At 43.4% G+C, this 21,822-nt stretch overlaps 3 non-coding genes across 3 annotated transcripts; 1 reads left to right on the top strand and 2 right to left on the bottom strand.

Moving 5' to 3' along the window:
* Positions 1–11,598: 11,598 nt before the first annotated feature.
* Positions 11,599–11,670, bottom strand: trnaw-cca (transfer RNA tryptophan (anticodon CCA)). The gene has a single exon. It is a non-coding gene; the product is annotated as a tRNA-Trp (tRNA).
* A 210-nt stretch (positions 11,671–11,880) lies between these two features.
* Positions 11,881–11,963, top strand: trnas-gcu (transfer RNA serine (anticodon GCU)). Its single transcript has one exon. It is a non-coding gene; the product is annotated as a tRNA-Ser (tRNA).
* An 8,089-nt stretch (positions 11,964–20,052) lies between these two features.
* trnas-aga (transfer RNA serine (anticodon AGA)) lies at positions 20,053–20,134 on the bottom strand. Its single transcript has one exon. It is a non-coding gene; the product is annotated as a tRNA-Ser (tRNA).
* Positions 20,135–21,822: the final 1,688 nt, after the last annotated feature.

Raw genomic sequence — 21,822 nt, 5'->3', positions numbered from 1 at the left:
TTTCCTGCTCTGTAACTGTACTCTCTGTTGTTTAGTGATGTTCACTGTTATTGTGTGAAGTGTTTTCCTGTTTGTAAATATATTTCCTGTTTTGTATCTGTTCTATCTGTTGTTGAGAAGTGTTTTATGCTGTTGTGTAAAATTCTTCCCTGTTGTTGTAAATGTGTGTCCGGCTGTGTAAATATGACCCATTGCGTGTCAATATATTTATCAGTTCTGCTGATATGTCGCCTGCTCTGTAAACGTTTTCCCTGTTATGTCAAAATATTCTCCGTGAAGGTGTTTTCTGTTCGGCAAAAAAATACTCTGATGTTCGGTGTCGGGTTAACATGTTGCATTTTGTGTTGAGATGTTCGCTGTTCTTGTGTAAAACTCTGGTTAAACTGCAACTGGATAACTATCGCTTCATCTTGACTTCATGTCACCCTCTGTTAGTGAGTGTGATTGGCGAATTCATTGTGTATCCAACACATGTATGTGAGCGAGGTTGATTCTGTATCTGTTAGTCTCAGGTTGTGGTTGCGAGTTTTTACTTGTTTTATTTATTTATGTAAGGTGAGCTCACTGGCTCGGCCAACATTCATTCCCCATCTCCAATTGATCATGACAATGAGGTGATGGACTTTTTTCTTGAACCGCTGCATTCCCCGAGGTGCAGGTACATCCACAGTGCTGTTAGCTTAACGGTTAGGGAGGGAGTGGCAGGATTTTGCCCCAGCGACCGTGAAGGAGCAGCAATACATTTCCGAGTCAGGATGGGGTGTGGCTTGGAGGGAGGCTTCCAGGTACTGGTGTCCCCATGTATGAGCTGCCACTGACATTCTAGATGGTAACTGTTATAGGTTTGTAAATGCTACCTAAGAAGAGCAGTTGAAGAAATACCGTTCCCATTGGCAGGGAAATGAAGGATAGTTTTTAATGTGCTGAGTCTTTAGGACCTGGACTGTCTGAGGGTGTGGCAGAGGCAACATCAAATCAGGGTTGTCAAAGGGGAATGGGAAAGGCATCTGAAGAGAAAGGATCTGATGGATTATAAGTCAATGACAGGGAAAGAAACGAGATGAACAGAGCTTGTACAGGGCAACTCACAGACAAAGGCCGAATATTCCCTCTCTTTAGATTCTTGGGATAGAATAGAATCTGTTCTAAGATTCTGTATGTATGGGAGTTGGACTCATTTTCTATCGTTCTGTCTCTCGTATGATATATGAGTGTTTGACTGAGTTTTTCTGAGTGAGTGAGTGAGCGGATCTAAGTGAGTGAAATAGTGAGGCAGTGAATGAGTGAGTAACAGAGGCCGAGTAAGTGATTTCCTCTGAGTGATAGAGTGAGTCTGTGAGTGAATGTATCAGAGTAAGTGATTCAGCATGTTTGAAACTCTGAAATAATGACTATCGCTGCACCTGGGTGTGTGAGTGAGTTTTTGTGCCTGAGCGAGTCTGAGTGAGTGAGTGAGTCGTTGTTTATGAGTGCGTCGGCAGAAGTTCTAGAGACTGGGTGTGTGACTGAGTCTGGTTTAGTGAGCGATTGAGCCTGAGTGTGTGTAAACCTGCTTGAGTGAGTGAGTCTGCATGTGTGAGTGAGTCTGGATGTGTAAGTGAGTCTGGGTGAGGGTGTGAGTCTGGTTATGTGAGTGAGTCTGGTTGAGTGAGTGACTGAGCCTGAGTGTGTGTAAATCTGCTTGAGTGAGTGAGTCTGCATGTGTGAGTGAGTCTGGATATGTAAGTGAGTCTGGGTGAAGGTGTGAGTCTGATTATGTGAGTGAGTCTGGGTGAGTGAGTGAGTATGGGTGTTTGAGTGAGCTTGTGCGAGTGAGTCTGGGTGTGTGAGTGAGTTAGGGTGAAGTAGTGATTCTGAGTGAGTGAGTCTGAGTGTGTAAGTTAGACAGGATGAGTGAGTGAGTCTGGGTGAGTGAGTCTGAGTGTGTGATCCAATCAGAGCCTTTGAGTGAGCCTGAATGAATAAGTAAGTTGAAATGTGTGTGTGAGTCAGGGTGAGTAAGTAGGTGTGAATAAATTATGGGATAAGAACCAGGACACTGCTAAAGGGAGTGAGTGTGTAAAGACACAGATGCCCATCTCCTCCATGCACAGAAACCAATGCACAAAACAGGTCAGGATATGAGGAATTCCGAAATTCTAATGCAACCCATTTCCAACAGAACTATTATGAACCTAGTTGAGCCAGCATGGAGAGTTTGCAACCAGAGATGAATGCAAGTACATTGTCAGTTAAACCTAGCTTCTTAGCTCAGTCCCGCTCCCCCTCACACCCACACCCACCGCCCCCACCCCCTCCCCCCACACACCCCGCTACCCCCTCCCCACTCCTCACTTTTAATCCTCACTCCCTGGTTTTTGGGCCTGGTCTCTCTCTCTCTGCTTCTGCTTCATAAGCAAAAATGCAAAAAAAAATTCTATCAGATAATATTGCTTCTTGGCGCATCTTAATGCTCTTGTTTTCTTCGTTGTATTACTAAATGACCCATTTATTTGGTTGAAATTGATATTTTTAACATATACCATTTTTGTCGTTTACACCCTTATCCTGCTTAAACGACTCAATGGAACATTGAGTGAAAAACAAATGGAATATTGTCCTCACAAAAAAATGGTTGGATGAGTCTGCGCGAGATTGAACTGTTTGTTCAGTAACTGTAACTAATCACCGTCTCCATGGACGTCAAATATAACACTGGAGAGTTCAGTTCTTCTATTGATAAGGAGCTGCTTTCGCTCTGACACCCACAGCATTACCATCGGAATTAGCTTTTCCAAAGAGAAAGGGAGGATGGATGATAATCTTCTTTCAGAATTCAAAATACTATTTCTGTTCTTTGGTATTGAACGGATTTATTATCCCGTCCTTTCCGCTGTCGTTGTCCCTGGTAGGTTTTTGTATTGGTCTTTTTTTAAGATATTTTGTCCTCAATTGTAACTGTTCTCTTCCTATTTACTCCTTCCGGTTGTTGAAGCCACTCTATGGAACTATCCATTTGTTCTCGCTTTTTTGTGAAATGCGTGTGTCAGACTCACAAGCTAGATCAATGAGATTCCCATTCACCGGTTGCCTTTGGAAAGGTGAAAGTGAACCAGCATTGCGAAGCTTTTCGCCGTATAGGATGCTGGTAACCTGCAGTGCTGATAGGAAATAAGTCCCAGGACTTTGATCCAGCAGCAATGAAAGGACGATCAAACAGGTTAAAGTCAGGATGAGGTGTGACTTGACAAAAGAAAAGCTTGTTTCTGTCTTAAAGTAAAAGATTTTGCAACACAGAAGGAGGCAGTTCAGCCCATCGTGTCTGCAGCGACTATCAAACACCTATCTATTATTTTATACGTCAATTGGTCCACTGCCTTGTATGATATTGTGTATAACTTGCTCATCTACCTATTTATTAAATGTAATGTTTCCCGCCTCGACCAATCTTTCAGGTGGCGAAACTCAGATTCCCACCTCGTTCGTGTTTTCCGCAAATCCCCTCTAAATTTGCTGTCCCTTACCTTAATAATAAGCTCCCAGATTACTGCAAGCGAATAAGTTGCTTCCTAACCATGAATCATCCAGGGCATGTTTTGAACCTGCTCCTTCAGAGGGCAGAGTTCGGGGGTTTGGGAGGTTCTGTTGAAGGAGCCTTGGTGAGTTGCTGCAGTGTCGATGTCACACACTGCAATCAGTGTGCGTCGCTAATGGAGAAAGCTGATGCTAAATGTGATGGATGGGATTCCAATCACGCGTTTTATTTTTGTCCTAATTTTGTCGAACTTCTTGAACGTTGCCGGAGATTACAGCATCCAAGTTTTGGAGAGTATTCCATCACACCCTGACCCGTGGATTGCCAGTGTTGAAAAGGGTTTATGGAGTCAGGAGGGGAATTACGCTGCACAGAATTCACAGTCTCTGATCTGCTCTTGGAGCCGAAGTAATTAGATCGCAGACCCCGTTTACATTTTTGGAAATTGTTACCAAGAGGATATTGACAGGGCCGCTTTCAGAGATGACAATTCATTCTATATCAAGTGGAGATCATTGGATTCTATGTTACTGCAGATAGGTGCGTGTGTGCTGAGAATGTTACCTGTCATATTTCAGTCTAAGCCTGAATGTTGCTGGTCCTGCTGCCTATAAACTCGGAATGCTTCAATATCAGTGGAGTTGTGAATGAGTCTGGCATTCTGCATTGATCAGCGGAAAACTCCGTTTTCAATATTTCCATAGGAAAGCGGTCATACTTGAAGCAGCTTCTGATGATTGCGCCTCTGGCACTAGCCTGAGGAAGGCGGGCAGCAATGACCTTGGGGTCGAATGTTTCAACTCAAAGAAAAAGCCACAACCATTTTCCATTGTGCCAGGTCTGACTCCTACTAATAGAATGTTATCCGCCTGTTTCCCTTTGCCTCCAGTTGTATTAGAGCTAGCTGACGCCACAGTCCAAACAGCTTCTACAAATACATGAAGAGGGAAAGAGAAACTAGGAAGAGGATAGGATCTCTTAAGGATCAAAAATGTCACCTATGGGCAGATTCACAAGAAATGGGCGAGATCCTAAATGAATGTTTCTTGTTAGTATTCACCGTTGAGAAAAGTATTGATGTTAGGGAACTTGGGGAAATAAATAGTGATATCTTAAGCAGTGTACATATAACAGAAATGGAGGTGCTGTAAGTCATCATGCGCATCAAGATAGATAAATCACCGGGACCAGATTAAATGTATCCCAGGACATTGTGGGATGCCAGGGACGAAATTGCAGGTCCACTGTTATTTGCCACATATATGAATGCTTTGGATGATAATATAGGAGGCATGACTAGTAAGTTTGCAGATGACATCAAGATTGGTGGTTTCATGGACAGTGAAAAATATTGTCTAAGATTACAAGGATCTTGATCGATGAGGCAAGTGGGCTGATGAATGACAGATGGAGTTTAATTTCACTAAATGTGAGGTACTGCATTTTGGGAGATTGAACCAGGGCAGGATTTACTCAGCTAATGTCGGGCGTTGAGGGTTATTATCGAACAAAGAATTGTAGAGGTACAGGTTCATAGCTCCTTGAAGGTGCAGTCACAGGTGTACAGCGAGGTGAATAAGGCATTTGTCATTCTTGGTTTCATTGGTCAGAACATTAAATACAGGAGTTTGGACGTCTTGTTGAAGTTGTGCTAGACAATGGTAAGGCCACACTTGGAATACTGTGTACAGTTCGGGTCACCCTATTATGCAAAGTATATTATTAAACTAGAAAGAGTGCAAAAAAAAAGGAGGGTACTCCCGGGATTGTTGGTTTGCATCATACCGAGAGGCTGGATAGACTGGGACTTTTTTTTCTGGAGCGTCGGAGACTTCGGAGTGATCTTATAGATGACTATAAATGAATGGAGAGCATTGATCAGCTCGAGAGTCAAAACATTTTCCCAAATGAAGGGGAGTCCAAAATAGAGGACAAAGGTTTAAGTTGAGAGGGGAGAGATTCGAAAGGGTTCACAGGGGCAAAATATTTCATGGGGGGGGTAGGGGGAGGTGGTGATTGGCTGGAGTGAGCTGCTGCCAGAGACAGAACTGGATCCAATTATGTCTTTTAAAAAGTGTTTAGACAATTACGTGGTTCAGATGGGTCGAGAAGCATATGGGCCAAATGCATGTAAATGAGACGACCTTACTGGTTAAAAAGAAGTGACATAAAGTTGGGTCAAAAGGCGAGATTCCCATGCTGTAAATCTCTCTGATTCTACGACTCTGTGTGCTGCCTTGTTGTCAAGTGGTATTTGATAGCACAAGCTTTTGGAGCACCGCTTCTTTATCACCTGATGAAGGAACGGTGTTCTGAAACCCCGTGCTACCAAATAAACCTGTTCGACTTCAACGTGATGTTCTGACACTACTTACTGTGCCTACCCCAGTCCAATGCTGGCAACTCCACATCATATCTCCCCAGGATGCATTCTCCTTGCTGGATTGCAGTTCCAACAGGAGCACACGGACATCACGATGCTCACAAGGTGCATCATCAGTTGTTTTGGTTTCCATGCACATTACTGCAGAAAATACGGTTGCATGGGATGGAAGGTGATTTAGCAATTTGGATCAGGAATTGGCTAGCTGATAGAAGACAGAGTGTGGTGGTTGATGAAATATTCAACCTCGAGTTCAGTTACGAGTGGTGTACCGCAGGGATCTGTTTTGGAGCTACTGCTGTTTGTCCTTTCTATAAATGACCTAGATGAGGGTGTAGAAGGATGGGTTAGTAAATTTGCTGATGACACTAAAGTCGGAGGAGTTGTAAACATTGAGGATTGATAATACGGTTTGTAGAGGGACACAGATAAGCTGCAGAGCTGGGCTGAGAGGTGGCAAATGGAGATTAATGCGGAAAAGTGTGAGGTGATTCACTTTGGAAAGAGTAACAGGAGTACAGAATATAGGGCAAATAGAAGGACTCTTGGTAGTGTGGATCAGCGGAGAGATCTCGGTGTACATGTGCATAGATCCCTGAAAGTTGGCGCTCAGGTTGATGAGGTTGTTAAGAAGGCGTACGGTGTGTTAGCTTTTATTGGTAGAGGGATTGAATTTCAGAGCCGTGAGGTCATGTCGCAGTTGTAAAAAAACTCTGGTGCGGCTGCACTTGGAGTATTGCGTACAGTTCTGGTCGCCGCATTATAAGGAAGATCTGGAGACATTGGAAAGGGTGCAGAGGAGGTTTATCAGGATGTTGCCTGGTATGGTGGGAAGGTCTTGTGAGGAAAGGCTGAGGGACTTGAGGTTGTTTTCGTTCGAGAGAAGAAGGTTAAGAGGTGACCTAATCGAGGCATACAAGGTGATCAGAGGGTTAGATAGGGTGGACAGTGAGAGCCTTTTTCCTCGGGTGGTGACGGATAACACGAGGAGACATAACTTTAAATTGAGGGCTGATAATGATAGGAGGGATGTCAGAGATAGGTTCTTTATTCAGAGGGTAGTAAGGGCGTGGAATGCCCTGTCTGCAGCAGTTGTGGACTCGCCAACTTTAAGGGCATTCAAATGGTCAGTGGATACGCATATGGATAACATTGGAATGGTTTAGGTTAGAGGGTCATTAGATTGGTTCCACTGGTCGGCGCAACATCGAGGGCCGAAGGGCCTGTACTGCGCTGTAATGTTCTATGTTCTATGTGTTTCATTCTGCAGCTCAGCTTCCACTTACTGGTGTGGATATTTGTCATGTGACGTGTGATAAAAAGGCGGAGTCGAGTTATCCTGTATTACGCTTATTTTCCACTCAGAAACCAAAGAAAGAAGCCCTCCAGTGCAGAAGGAAGCCATTCGGCCCTTGGACCCTGCAGTATCAACTCACTCGCAGGCCCTATACCCGTAACCCTACATATTTAGCAAGTTAATCCCCCAACACTAACAGACAAATTATCATGGGCAATCCACCTTACCTGTACACTCATAGACAGTGGAGGAAACCAGAGAACCTGAAGGAAACCCACGCAGACACAGGGAAAATATGCAAACTCCACACTGACAGTCAGCCAATGCCAGAATTGAACCCGGGGCCTTGGTGTTGTGCGGCAGCAGTGCTGAGAACTGTGCCACCGTCCGGCCACTGCTGGTATTGCATGATGTTCTTTCAGAGACACCACAGTCGAAACGACATTCCCCAATCAAACATGCGCAGATTTCTTTTAAATTAATAAATCACAAAAACAGTGATTGAAAACTCAACATGCATCGACTTGTGGATATCCCATTTGAACTGTCGAACTTAAGGCCTTCCCTTTAGTTTCATTGGGCATAAGCACAAGGAAGTCACTCCAGCTCCCTGCTTCCCTACTTTGCTTTCCGAAATCCTTATCGCGTTCTTTTTGACCAGGGTATTGCTGATCTGATATAATATTCACTGTGCTGCCCTATTTTGTACTCTGAAGCTCACGTGAATCGGATTAAATGGTTAATTTATGCTAAATCATCGTTCACTTCATTTGAGCATGAAATAAACTGTCGGCAGAACAGCGACCATTATCATCCCATTGATGTGTTGGTCCGACACATATTTGATCAGAAACATTGATTTTCATTCAACGGTTCATCGTACAATACTAACGACTCATCCCAATCTCCCGGATGTAATCACTTCAATACATCATCATATAAAGTAATGCATTTGCTAATCACAATAAATACTCTCCATTGTAATTTCACTCAGAAGTTCATGTGATGTTTTCTTTGTGTTTCTTTTCCTTCCTCACAGTGAATATGTTGACGATTCTGACCCTCTCTCGGAGAAACTGTGGCCTTTCCAAATGTGTAACTCGTTACCTGGTGGCCATGGCAGCGGCGGATCTGCTTGTCATTATTATAGACCTGATTTTGAGGCATATCCCAACTGCTTATCAACGTGAATTTCGATTCATGCAGTACATCCAAGTGTGTAACATCCACGCTGTCCTGCTTTTCGCAGTTACTGACTGTTCTGTCTGGTTCACTGTTGCTTTCACTTTTGATCGCTTTCTGGCAATTTGTTGCCAGAAGATCAAAACTAAATATTGCACAGGTAAAATGGCGGCTATAATTCTAGGATCATTGACTGCACTGAGCTGTTTGAAGAATATCTTCTGGTATTTTATGTTTACAGGTCAATATCGAGGTACAAACGTTCCTTGGTTTTGTGATGTGTCAACAGATGTTCTGTTTTCAACTGTCTGGTCAGCAATTGAATTCCTTCATTATATTCTAACCCCGTGTGTCCCATTTGTCCTGGTTTTGCTCTTCAATGTGTTAACAGTCAGGCACATTTTATTGAGTAGCAAGGCACGGAAGAGACTCCGGGCTCGGAAGGACATGCAGAATTCCGGAGACGCAGAGATGCAGAGTCGAAAGAAAAGCATAATTTTACTGCTTGCTATCTCTGGGAACTTCATTCTCTTATGGTCAGTGTTCATGATGTATTCTATATGGAGCCGCATGTGGAATATTGGGTATCAATCTGTATATATTCATAGTTATATACGAGAAGCAGGATTTATGCTTCAACTTCTGAGTTGTTGCACAAACACATGTATTTATGCTGCGACTCAAACTAAGTTCAGGGCACAATTCAAAGATGTATTGAGGTATCCTATCGCTATAATTGCAAAAAATATCAAAAGATATTAAAAATAGACGTTACTGGAATGAACTGCCAAATCAAATACCAGCTAAACATCTCTCCCCTGCAGATCATCACCCAAATATCAACAGTGGGATCGATCAATTCTCCCCACAGGAGCACTGTGATACTGAGAGAATTCTTTAATTATACTCGCTACAAGAAGATGTGATGTAGAATCACCGTGGTCAATCTGGATTCCCAAAGGTGTTTGACAGGCACAGGGGAGATAGTCAGATTGGCACAAGTACAATTGATCTCATCTTAATTCGTACTGTGTTGGTAATAAAGAAACGGGGGAACACATTAGTTTGCCAAGTTGGATTTGTGATAGACTCATAGTTGGCTTTGTTTTCGTTTGCTGTGTCATCAAATTGGTTAAATGAGCTCCAAAAGGTCATCCATGATTGTTGCATCCAGATGGAGGCGTGGAGCTGGCTGGGGGAGAGGGTTTCGGGAGACCCTCAGCCTTAGTTTCCGTTTTTGGGAATTCTCAATGAAATCATAATCAACATTTCTTGTGTCCACCTGTTCCTCTCAGTCGCTGCCAATGTATCGAACTGCAATGTATCTTCAAACACTCATCACTTATTCCAACCCAGATCAATATTGTGAAGCTAAACCTGGTCCAAAACAGGACTTAACAGGCTACACTTCGATTATTTAACGAGCCACCGAGAAGAATGATCCTGGACAGAGTGTAGAAACCTGGTGCACGTTTGTTCTTAGACGTATTATCACACATCCACTATGAAACATGTGCAATTTTGTTTATATCATATTCCCTCATTCTTGCTTTTTAAATGCATACACTTGAAACAGTTCTCAGCGTCAGTGCCATCTGCAATATACCTTTGCGTTAAACCAGTTTTGCTTTCTGTCTTCCTTGAATGCCTTGTTATCCTTCACATCCTTTAGATCATTTGATCACTTCAGACACAAGTACATTTAGTACATATCTTCCCAGAATAGATCTATCACTAATACCGATTCTTAGGGAACACCACTGTTTAATTTCTTTGGTTTTGGAAAACGATTGTTCACTGACAATTTTGTGTGTACATGTCCCTGAATTCCATTAAATTCCATTTACAATTTACTGGTAAAGCCTCAGAGGATTCTCTGCCATCCAGTACTCTGGCCATCATGCCATCGTGGGACTGGCGTACCATCTGAATGCATTTGGGGAGGTAGCCGAACTTTGACATGATCCTCCACAGGCCTTGTCGGCTTCCAGTGTCGGAGGCTTTCGCGAAGTCAACAAAGGTTGTGTAGAGCTCGCGATTCTGTTCCTGACACTTCTCAGGGTAATATTCCACGTGTTGACTACGTGGCATCGCCAGATCAAAGGTGAACCAAAATGCTGGTGAATTGAACGAACGTTGATCTCAGGTCACGAAAAGTGTCGGTAAAAATGTAAAGATTTGCATTTTTGAAAGTTTCATTATTTGACAGCCTTTTTCGTTTCTGTTTCAAAGTTGGAGAACAACACAAGTACAATTTGAAGTAATAAAATTGCGATAAACTCCCCGTCGGGGAATTGAACCCCGGTCTCCCGCGTGACAGGCGGGGATACTAACCACTATACTTACAAGGAACTGGCAGTTAAAGCGACCATACGCATCGTACACTTGTCATTTTCACTTCCGGAGCGACAACTCAGTTCTGACGAGATCAGTTATTTTCCCCAATGCGGTGAACCATTTAATGCAGCAAACAGCGGCTTTAACTAACTTATTAAGACTTTTGGATTAGCAGGAAAGAGAATGAGATGGATGCATGAAGAAAAAACACAAATCAGGTGGAGACAGAAAGGTGCGTTTGCCGTTCATATCAAACCGCATGTTCTTTTTAATTTTGGAGGAAAGACGGGGTGTCTTGAAGTCTGAACATTCTGGACAATCTCAGCTGGTCTCTCTCCACAGATGATGTCAGACCCACTGAGTTTTTCCAGCATTTTCATTTAGAACATCGAACATAGAACACCACAGCACAAACAGGCCCTTCGGCCCACTAGTTGCGCCGATCACTTATACACCTACGAAGCCATAGACCTATCTATAACCCCCAATCCCATTAAATCCCATATACTCATCCAGTAGTCTTTTAAAAGACCCCAGCGAGTTCGCCTCCACCACCACCGACGGCAGCCGATTCCACTCACTCACCACCCTCTGAGTGAAAAACTTACCCCTAACATCTCCTTTGTTGTTTCAGATTCCAGCATCGGCAGGATTTTGTTTTTATCTTGTCTCGAAATGTTTTTTTTTTCTCCAAAACCGCTGGAAGTTTCAAAGTGCTTTACAGCTGAAATGCTTCTCTTTAATTATATTGTCTTTTCATTGCCCGAGGTACAGGTGCAGATTGAGCAAAAACATAAAATATAGTATCTACCAGAGTTTGGAGATTTGTTTTTTCGGCAACAAACAACTTTATCCGGATCCAAAATCCAATGAGTAAGAGTTATTTGAGCCTGACGTGATTTGAACACGCAATTTTCTGATCTGGAGTCAGACGCGCTACCGTTGCGCTACAAGCTCACACCACTAGGAGCCCTCCTACATCTCTGTTATTTTTGGTGAATTCAAAACTCAAACAGGGAGTTGTTTCCCTCTTTCCTTTCTCGGGATTGAAATCGAATGGAAGAGGAACAACGAACCAAAATTAAAGAGAAAGCAGAAACACAACATTATCTTACAGGAGAAATGTGTTCTTTGTTCAAGAGGTGATTAGACCGTTTGTTACTGTATGGCGAGGTGGCCGAGTGGTTAAGGCGATGGACTGCTAATCCATTGTGCTCTGCACGCGTGGGTTCATAATCCCATCCTCATCGATGCTGCATATCCTATGCCCCTTTTTTTGAAGTTGAACTCAATCTGTGAAGTTCCGGGGATGCGGCGTATAATAGAAATGCTGGCGAACTATTCGAGAGCACGTTAGATTTTCTCAGCTTTGCCCTTCGGCTGAGATGTGGTTATCCTCCGACTGCATCCTCACCAGTAAACCCTCCCTGTTGAGATTAGGGCTGAGTGGATGGTAATGTGGGAATATGCTGACTTCGCCTTTATTTTCATTCAGACTGTGTTCCTTTTTTTCATTATCTGCTGCTGTGTGAGGATTGGGATCTTTCTGATTCTGTCTGTGGAACTGTGCGTGTACAAGCGATGAGTTCTGACAGTCAGCTCCCGGAACTGTAAATTAGCTTGGAATCCATTCTGTATTTGCAATCTCTGCGATTGTAAACGAGTTGATGGATTTCCTCATTTTGAATCTCCGATGGACTTTTCTCAGCGTCGCTGACTGGGCCATTGGACAGTGATTACATTTCAAAAATACTTCATTGTCATTAACATAGGACTTTGAATAGAGTGGAGAAGCAGAGGGATCTAGGTGTATGTGTACTTAGATCCCTGAAAGTTGGGAATCAAGTAGAGAAGGTTGTTAAGAAGGCGTACGGTGTCTTGGCGTTTATTGGTAGGGGGATTGAATTTAGGAGTCGCAGCGTCATGTTGCAACTGTACACAACTCTGGTGCGGCCGCACTTGGAGTACTGTGTGCAGTTCTGGTCCCCACATTACAGGAAGGATGTGGAGGCTTTGGAGAGGGTGCAGAGGAGGTTTACCAGGATGTTGCCTGGTATGCAGGGGAGGTCCTATGAGGAGAGACTGAGGGATTTGGGGTTGTTTTCACTGGAAAGAAGGCGGCTAAGAGGGGATCTTATAGAAACATACAAGATGATTAGAGGTTTAGATAGGGTGGATGGTGATAGCCTGTTTCCTCGGATGGAGAAATCTAGCACGAGGGGGCATGGCTTTAAATTAAGGGGGGGGTAGTTATAGGACGGATGTCAGGGGCAGGTTCTTTACCCAGAGGGTGGTGAGGGACTGGAATGCCCTGCCTGCTGCAGTTGTAAATGCGCCTAGTTTGGGGGCGTTTAAGAGATTGGTGGATAGGTTTATGGACGAAAAGGGATTGGTTTAGATTAGTGGGTCAATGTTTTTTTTTAAAAATAAGACTGGTCGGCGCAACATTGTGGGCCGAAGGACCTGTTCCGCGCTGTAATGTTCTATGTTCTATGTTCTATACTTTGGGACGTCCTATGGTTTTGAAAGAGCTACAGAAATTTCAGTAGAACTCCAATAGGACACAGACACTTTTTTATTCATTCATGGAGCCTGGGTGTCACTGGCTGGGCAGCATTTATTGCCCAAAACTCGCAGCCCGAGGACAGCTGAGAGTCAACTACATTGCTGAGGATCTGGAGTCACATGTGGGCCAGACCGGGCAAGGACGGTAGGTTTTGTTCCCCAAAGGGCATTAGTTTATCATATAAGTTTTTCCGATGATGGTCAGTCATTTCATGGCCAGCAGTAGATTATTGATTACAGATTTTTTTTATTAAATTCAAATTTCACCAACTGAAATGGCAAGATTCGAGATCTAGAGTATTAGCTGAGTTTCTGGATTAATATTCCAGTGATAATACCACACAACCTAATAGTTTATAAAGCTTGTGTTCTCAGCACCTCGTCAGAATCATAGAATCATACGGTGTGGAAGGAAGTCATTTGGCCCATAGCCTCCAAAATTCCCTCAAACAGACCGCTTTCATAGGTGACAGGCTCTGTGGCTTAGTTGTTTAAAGCGCCTGCTCAGTAAGCAGGTAGATCCTGGGTTCTTGATTCTTTCCCAATGATATTTGCAATTGTGCCAGTCACAAAATCCATTTCTGCTTGTCAGTTTTGTCTTTCCCTTCACAGTGGATAATCTCCAACGATGGAAAAACTTTGAGACTCTCCACCAAAACTTCCACTATTTGTTGAGATGATCCAGGTATTTTCATCATCTTGCAGTTAAAAAAAATTTCACCCGCAATAAACCCAATGCTGTAAGTTCTACCAACACACATTTCCATTATTTTCTCAGGAAATTCCGAACACAGTCAAATGGCCTGAGAAACACACAATCCCGACAGTGCTCAAGGAGACCGTTCTGCCCATCGAGTCTGTACCGACTCTCCGACAGAGAATTGCACATAGGATCTATCCTCGCAGTGCCACACACCCACTCCGCTAATCTACTGATGGAAATACCTTGGGGGCGAAGAGACAATCTAACATGGCCAAATCCATTCAACCTGCTCATCTTTGGAATGTGGGAGGAAATCGAATCACCTTGTTTCCTGAGATCATTTGTCTGGGTGAATTCAACTTGAACAGAACTACAGAAGTTTGGGACCATCCAGGACAGAGCATCCCGCTTCATTCGCTTCCCATGTATAACAACTCACTCCCTCCACTACCGACGCACAATGGCAGCAGTGTGCACCATCTGCACGATGCACTGCAGCAACTCAATAAAGCTCCTTTGCCAGCGCCTTCCAAACCCACGACCACAAGGACCTGGAAGGAGAAGCGCAACAGAAAGATCAGAATAACATTGAAAAAGGCTCCGCTGGAATTTGAACTCAAGATCCCCTGCTTATGAAGCATACGCTTTAACCAACTAAGCCACAGAGCCTGTCACTACTGTGGGTGGGTTCAGCGGAATGCTGGAAATACGTTCCAGATCTGGTGGTATTTGTGAAAAAGGAGATCCTGCCAGGTTGTCGGACACTGATATTTATTTATTGATTGTAGTTATTTATAAGTTGTTGTTGCGTGTGTGCGTTCCTTAATCTTATTTATCTTCCATAAGAAATGAAATATCTAATTGAAAAATGATGTTACTATTTCTAACCCAACCAGCGAACGTTGTGTCAAACTTTAAGAAAGGTTTGTGATTTATTCTCGAGTCAGTGGTTTCCCTGGGAGCCGGGTTAACAGAAACAGCATGGAGAGATGGCAGAGCAGGAAATATCGGTGCCGAAGGTGAATCACATCAATGAAGCAGCAACTGGTTTGTTACTAACCTGATCCATAATCCGATTGTGGTGGGACTCAAACTCACAACCTTTAAGTGACTGAATTACCATCATTTGGAAGTCCAACGCGCCACAGACACATGCTGAAATTTTGCTTTACTTGTCCTTAGATGGATTTTTGACAATGTGGAAACTATTGATAAGTTCAATAATCTCCTAGTTAAAAGGTTAAGGACTGTTAAGAGGGATTTCATTGATTGCAAGTCATGTTGGGACATCTGATGTCTGTTAAAACAGTTGTGGAAATACAGACCATCTCGTCCTCTATACAGGAAATCTGTCCCTCACAGAATGATGCTCCCTCTCTCTCTTTCTCTTCCTCACTCCCCTGTACAGCTTGAAGTCTCATCTCGCAGGCCTGATAGTTGGGAGATACATTCTACTCTGTCTGTCATAGGGCTGATCAGAAGCTGTTCCCTTTTCCAGTTAAACACCTGCACAGAACACAACGCAAAGCTGGGAGCTGGAAACCTGACAAAAAAACAAAAAATGCTGGAAATACTCAGCAGGTGAGGCAACATCTAATTAACGGAGATTTGTGTAAAACCAGCTCCTGAAGCACAGCACAGCTGCACAGTTTAAAGTTTCCTTTCATCCACAATGGATGCTCCATTCTATGATTTTGAACAATTCAAATTGAGAATGTGTATTGTTTTTCGAGTCGCCACAGCCTGGAAACCACTTCAGGCATTGATGTCACCCTTTGAATTTTAAATTTGTAAATCCATTCTCTATCTTTTTAAAGCTACTGTTGAAACTGTATCCAACACACGCTCAGTTCTTTGTCAAAGAGAAGGAGAATTGAAGATATATTTGTGTAATTTTCCTTTGACTAAATTTGTACAGAAGCAGAAAGGCGGGAATCACACTCAGCTCTTCATGAAACTCACCCGCTAAACATTGAAAGGTGGCAGTGTTTATTCAAGGGATGATCCTTGAACATAGAACATAAAACAGTGCAGGCCCTTCGGCCCTCAATGTTGTGCCGAGTTATGTTCAAACCCAAGATCAAGCTATCCCACTCCCAATCATTCTGGAGTGCTCCATGTGCCTATCAATAACCGCTTGAAAGTTCCTAAAGTGTCCGACTCCACTATCACAGCAGCAGTGTATTCTACACCCCAACCACTCTCTGAGTGAAGAATCTACCTCGGACGTCCCTCCTATATCTCCCATCATCAACCTCATAGTTCTGCCCCAAGGGAAAAAAATCTCGGCTTGTGTATCTTTGCAACATTTACAGCTTGTGTCTGTTTGTGAGTAAATGACATTTCAGCCATTTGTTACTCATTCAAATGTTAACTAGTCACGAGAAGCGGAAGAAAATAACTGCACCCTGGCCGGAAATGTCAAATCATGTTGAAGGAGCCGCCATGTAATTCTTTTTGCTGTTGCTAAAAACGTACTAGCGGAGAATGGTTTCGATCCATCGACCTCTGGGTTATGGGCCCAGCACGCTTCCGCTGCGCCACTCTGCTACTCCAACAGTGTGCTTTCATTTATTATTAATGGAGAATAGAAATGTTGGAACAGTATGCAATCTGGGCAATACAATTGAGCAAGGTGAAACACGATGGGGACTGGGCAGGATAATCCTACCATGGGCAGTGCACTAAGTGAAGATGCGACATTGACTGAGTTGTCAGATGGAGCAGGGAATCCTTGCAGAAGATGTTAAGGAAAGTTGGAGTGCCAAATGTTTAATGATCACTGTACAAGTAGACGGTGAAATGCAGACTTCGGGCTGGATATTCATGAGTTCTGAGATGGGTGAAGAGACTGTGGCATCTCAGCGTAGTAAAGGTGCAATGGGGATTAGGAAGGGTACAGGTGTACGCTTTATTTTGTATCGTCTCTCCTCGACCTTTTGACCAACATGTCTCACTTCACACTTCCTTACATTAATTAAGTTGCATCTGTCACGTGTCTGTCCATTCCACCAGCCTGTCTCCATCTTCTTGAAGATGTTCAATATCCTTCTTATTAAAGTTCAGAATATTTTCAAGTTTTGCACCACTGGCTAATTTTGAGATTGAAACCTGTGCACCCAGATATAGGTCAGTAATATATAATCAAGAAAAGTAAGTTTCTCTCTATACACCATTCCCAATCAGAAGTAAGTAAAACTTTGTGTAATGTGTGTTTTAATAGGCCTGTACTAATAATTAAACTGTTATATAATGAAATTCTAACTGTGCCAAACAACAATGATTCAAAATATCACTTAGTTCTAAATGAAATCCCCAACGTCACTAATACTTGAAGTTAAAACGCATAGCCATGCTGATTTATCGGTGTTTCAATGATGAATACAGAGGAAAGCAGCGTCCTGGTGGATTTCGAATTGATATGGCCCACACATTTAGTATTTCGAAATTTCTCCGTCCCAGCTTCAATATAATGTGAACATTGCCTCTCTGTTTTGCTTCTCCCTGATATCTAAACTTTCGTCTATCAGAGTGTGCTGACATCTACTGGCCGCAATAGAGAACTGCAGCAGAGCGGAAGAAAATTCGCATTAACTCTCGCTGCTGCAGAGACAGATCAACAGGAATTAATGACTGGAATCAGCATCAAATCCCATGGAGAATTCAATATTAATGTACTTTCCCATGTCGTCAATATAAATTGGAATGTGATCTGACCTGCAGCAGTTGAGTCGATGTATCGGTGTACTAAAGAGAATTCTAGTTAATAAGACGACGGAGAATGAATTTCAGAGATAAGCAGATGCTGTTACATTCAACATTTTGAGTAGAGGGTCGTGTGGAATCATGTACTAATTAAAACAAAATGCCCGTTTCAATTAGGTATCTTCCGGTAGAATGCGTGCAGATTAGCGTAGGGAAAATTGTGCAAAAGATGTTCTTTCAGGAAGTTGTTGCAGACTCGATGGGCCAAATGGCTTCCTTCTGCAACGCAGAGATTCTGTGCAGAAACATTGTCTCCACTTATGAAGCCAAAGATCCAATCCGCTTTCCGAACGACATGTTCAAAATGTCATCTCACTGTCAAAGGTCTCTCTGAACCTCAGGCCCCTCTGAGCTTGCACCCTGTTTGGAACTGGGCCACTGAGATTCTGTTGCATCTCCCCATCTCGTCCGTCAAAATGCAGCACTGTTTCTGAATGTGGAATTAATAATGTGTCTCTGCTGCAATATCAGTGAGAGTTAGATGAATATATCAAGAGTCGCAGATGACACAGAGATGGGTGGAAGAGCAAAGCGTGCAGAGAACGCTGAAAGTCTACAAAGGGACGTTGAATGGGCGAGGGTCTGGCAGATGGAGTACAATGTTGTAAATGTGATGTCATCCATTTTGGTAGGTATAACAGCAAAATGGACTATTATTTGAATGGGAAAAATTGCAGCATGCTGCTCTGCAGAGGGAGCTGGGTATCCTTGTGCAGGAATCTCAAGGAGTTGGTTTGCAGGTGCTGTGGAGTACTGTGTACAGTTTTGGTCCCCTTACTTGAGAAAGGATGAATTTGCATTGGAGGGGTACAGAGGAGATTCATTAGGCTGATTCCGGAGATGAGAGAGTTGGCATATTAGGAGAAACTGAGTAGAATAGAGCTACACTCATTGGCATTCAGAAGAATGAGGGGAGATCTTATCGGACTATATAAAATTATGAAGGAAATAGATAAGGTAGAAGCAGGGTAATTATTTCCACTGGCGGGTGAAACTAGAACTGGTGGGATGGGGGGGGGCGTGGGGGGTGGTGGGGGTTGGGGGTGGTGCGGGATAGCCTCAAACTAAGGGGAAGCGGATTTAGAACTCAGTTGAGGAGGAACTTCTTCACACAAAGTGTTCTGAATCAGCGGAATTCTCTGCCCAGTGAAGCGGTTGAGGCTACCTCATTAAATGTTTTTAAGGCAAGGATAGATCAATTTTTGAACAATAAAGGAATTAAAGGTTATGGTGAGCGGGCGGGTAAGTGGAGCTGAGTCCACGAAAAGATCAGCCATGATGGGTTTGAATGGCGGAGCAGGCTCGAGGGGGCAGATGGCCTACTCCTGCTCCTAGTTCTTATGTCCTTATGAGAGCTGAGACTGCAGCTTCTGTTTCTCCAAAAGAATCTCTCTGGATAAAGCCGGAATTTACAAGGATTTCTGTCACTGAGGCATTGTCTGGCGGTCTGTGTCTCACTGCTCTAACTCACTCTATCCCTCCACCCCCTCTCACCAACTCTATATGAAGGTGGGATCTTGTTGTTTAGTGACTGAGTGCACACAATCTGTACCTACATCTGATCAAATAGAATTCAGCTTGTGAACAATATCATCGTTTCAACCAGCTCTGGGTTAACCCAGGCACAGCTCTGATTGGCTGCAGCCCCCTGAATCTGGGGAACAGACACTGTGAGCATCGCCGGCCTCAGAGGCTTTCACAGTTACTGAGCTGGGAAACTCCAACTCATCCCCGAGAATCCACAGCACAGAGCGAGAGGAGAGGAAAACCTGTCCTGGGAGATGTCAATCTGAGACACAGTTTGACCTGTCAATGTGCAGATGTGAAGCTGCTCCTTCCATTCCCAATCTGCTATAACCAGGAGTTCCTAACGCCCAATAATGACCAGCTTGCAGCAATGTGTTTGAATGAACACGATGTCATATCATCCAAGCAGCATTTTGAAATGATCATTCAGTGTATTCTGATGAAATGTATTTCTTATGTTCTGTGTGTCATTCCATAAGAATCTTCCTCTGAAATGAGACCTTGTTTTGTCCTTGCGCTCCTGATGCTGTTTATTTTTCAATCTGCTCACATTCTGATTTCCCTCATGGAACCAGAGAAAGGGAACAGCACTGAATCATTCGGCTTATCTTGTCCATGCCAGCCCGAGGCCACCCGGGTGACCTCTTCAAGCTCACCTTCCTGCACTCGGCCCGGAGCCATGGAGCTAAAAGCATGATGGTGATCCACAGACTTGGCACCAAAATTGCAGAAAAGATCCGGGTCAGCGGCTGCCGGAAAGAAACGCTTTTAACGATAATCGCTGCGACCAGGGCTCGAACCTGCGCGGGGAAACCCCATTGGATTTCTAATCCAACGCCTTAACCACTCGGCCATCGCAGCTCCGCAGTTTACGTCTCTAATATAATCACCTCAGTAGCGTTCATACTAACTTCATCAGGCACCGTTATTGGACAAAGCACAGTGTGTGAGCTGAAATTTGTTCCCCTCCTTTCACTTTGTCTTTTTGTCTCTGACGGAGAACTCATTGACTAGGTCAGAGACTTGTTTTTGTAGCTCAATAATTTTTCAGTAGAAATGAATTAGGTCTGAATAAACACAAGAAAAAGAGAAATCTCTATTGTATTTCATTATAGTCAAATGTTGTGTCCGCCCTGTTTCGATCCACTCTGTTGAAAACACAGGAGGAAGTGGAAAAAGTTGTAAATAAATGATCAATGCGATGGCTGGGAATGGAACCCGGGTCAACTGCTTGGAAAGTAGCTATGCTCACCACTATACCACCATCGCTTGCTCTACGCTGTTAACCCTTATTTGCAATAGTTTTAATTACGGAACTTCCTCAGTTGCTGATTTTCTCAGGCACCAGGAGAGCCCGGAGCGCAGTTTGGAAACTGAATTTGCCTTGTCTGGTTTAAGCCACCTTTTTACAATTGTTCCTTACTGGGAACTCATTGATCAATTCTGAGGCCTGTTCTTTCATTTCACAAAGTTTCCACTCAAAGCAAATTGAAGCTGAATTTTCCATTACAAAGATCGTGATGGGGAAGATTTTTAGTGAATTTCATTTTAAGAGTGTCCACCTACTGTTATGACCTGCGATAACTCATTAAAGAAATCAGAACAGTGATGGTCAGGAACTGAGCCTTGGTCAAATGCTCTCACAGTCACCACTCCATCACCGTCGCTCACCTGGCTCTGTCACCCACTCTGTAAGAAAGTCCAGCTCTGACAGTGAATCTGGTTCCCTCCAGGTCCAATCGGAGGATGGTCAGAAACTGTCACTGTCAGAAACTCCATTATCAGCGACTGTGGGATGGTTATTTAACTGGCTGTCACTGGTTGGTGAGGTTGTGATTTGATGTTACCTGTCAGTGCAAGAACAACAAATACAATTACACAAACACTTGTTTGGGGGAAAGGGCTTCTCTGGAGGCACTGGGAGTAATTGTATAATGGATATCTGGTTCTGTTCAGTTTGACGGCTGTCACGTCTGAAACACTTTTTTCTTGTATTTTTTTCCCACAATGTCCTTTCCCATCGCGATCATGCTTTTTCTGTTGGCAAAATCCTTCTCACTGTCCTGACTTGAGACAATCCACACCTCTTTAACTTGTGACTATCTCTCTCTCCACCCTTACTGTCTGTATTTTTAACGGCTTGATTACCCGAAAAGATGCGCATTCGAACCATTCTTCTCACTCCAATCTGTAATTATCATACTACTGTGCTCCTGTCTATTTGTCAACCTCCCTCAACTCATCTAAAGAAGGAACAGCGCTCCAAAGCTCGTGATTCCAAAGTTAACCCGGTGTTGTGAGACTTTTTTATTGTGGCCACCTCAGTCCAACTCCGGCACCTCTACATCAACACTGGTGCGAGCAAATCATCTGTTGAGGAAATAGGAAAATGGATCAGAATTGATGACGTTCCATTATCCGTCCTCACTGTTCAGAGCCTTAACCACGCATTCCAGGTGTAACATTAGTTTCTATATTTCTAATTTCAAGGTGTTATTATGTTGATAAAACTGTCGGTCATATTGGGCAGACTGAGTGACTGCGTTATG

Source organism: Carcharhinus amblyrhynchos, unplaced genomic scaffold (genome assembly GCF_965287045.1).
Source record: "Carcharhinus amblyrhynchos unplaced genomic scaffold, sCarAmb.v2.hapA scaffold_79, whole genome shotgun sequence".
Classification (NCBI taxonomy): Eukaryota; Metazoa; Chordata; class Chondrichthyes; order Carcharhiniformes; family Carcharhinidae; genus Carcharhinus; species Carcharhinus amblyrhynchos.
This window is presented reverse-complemented; position numbering and strand designations above follow the sequence as displayed.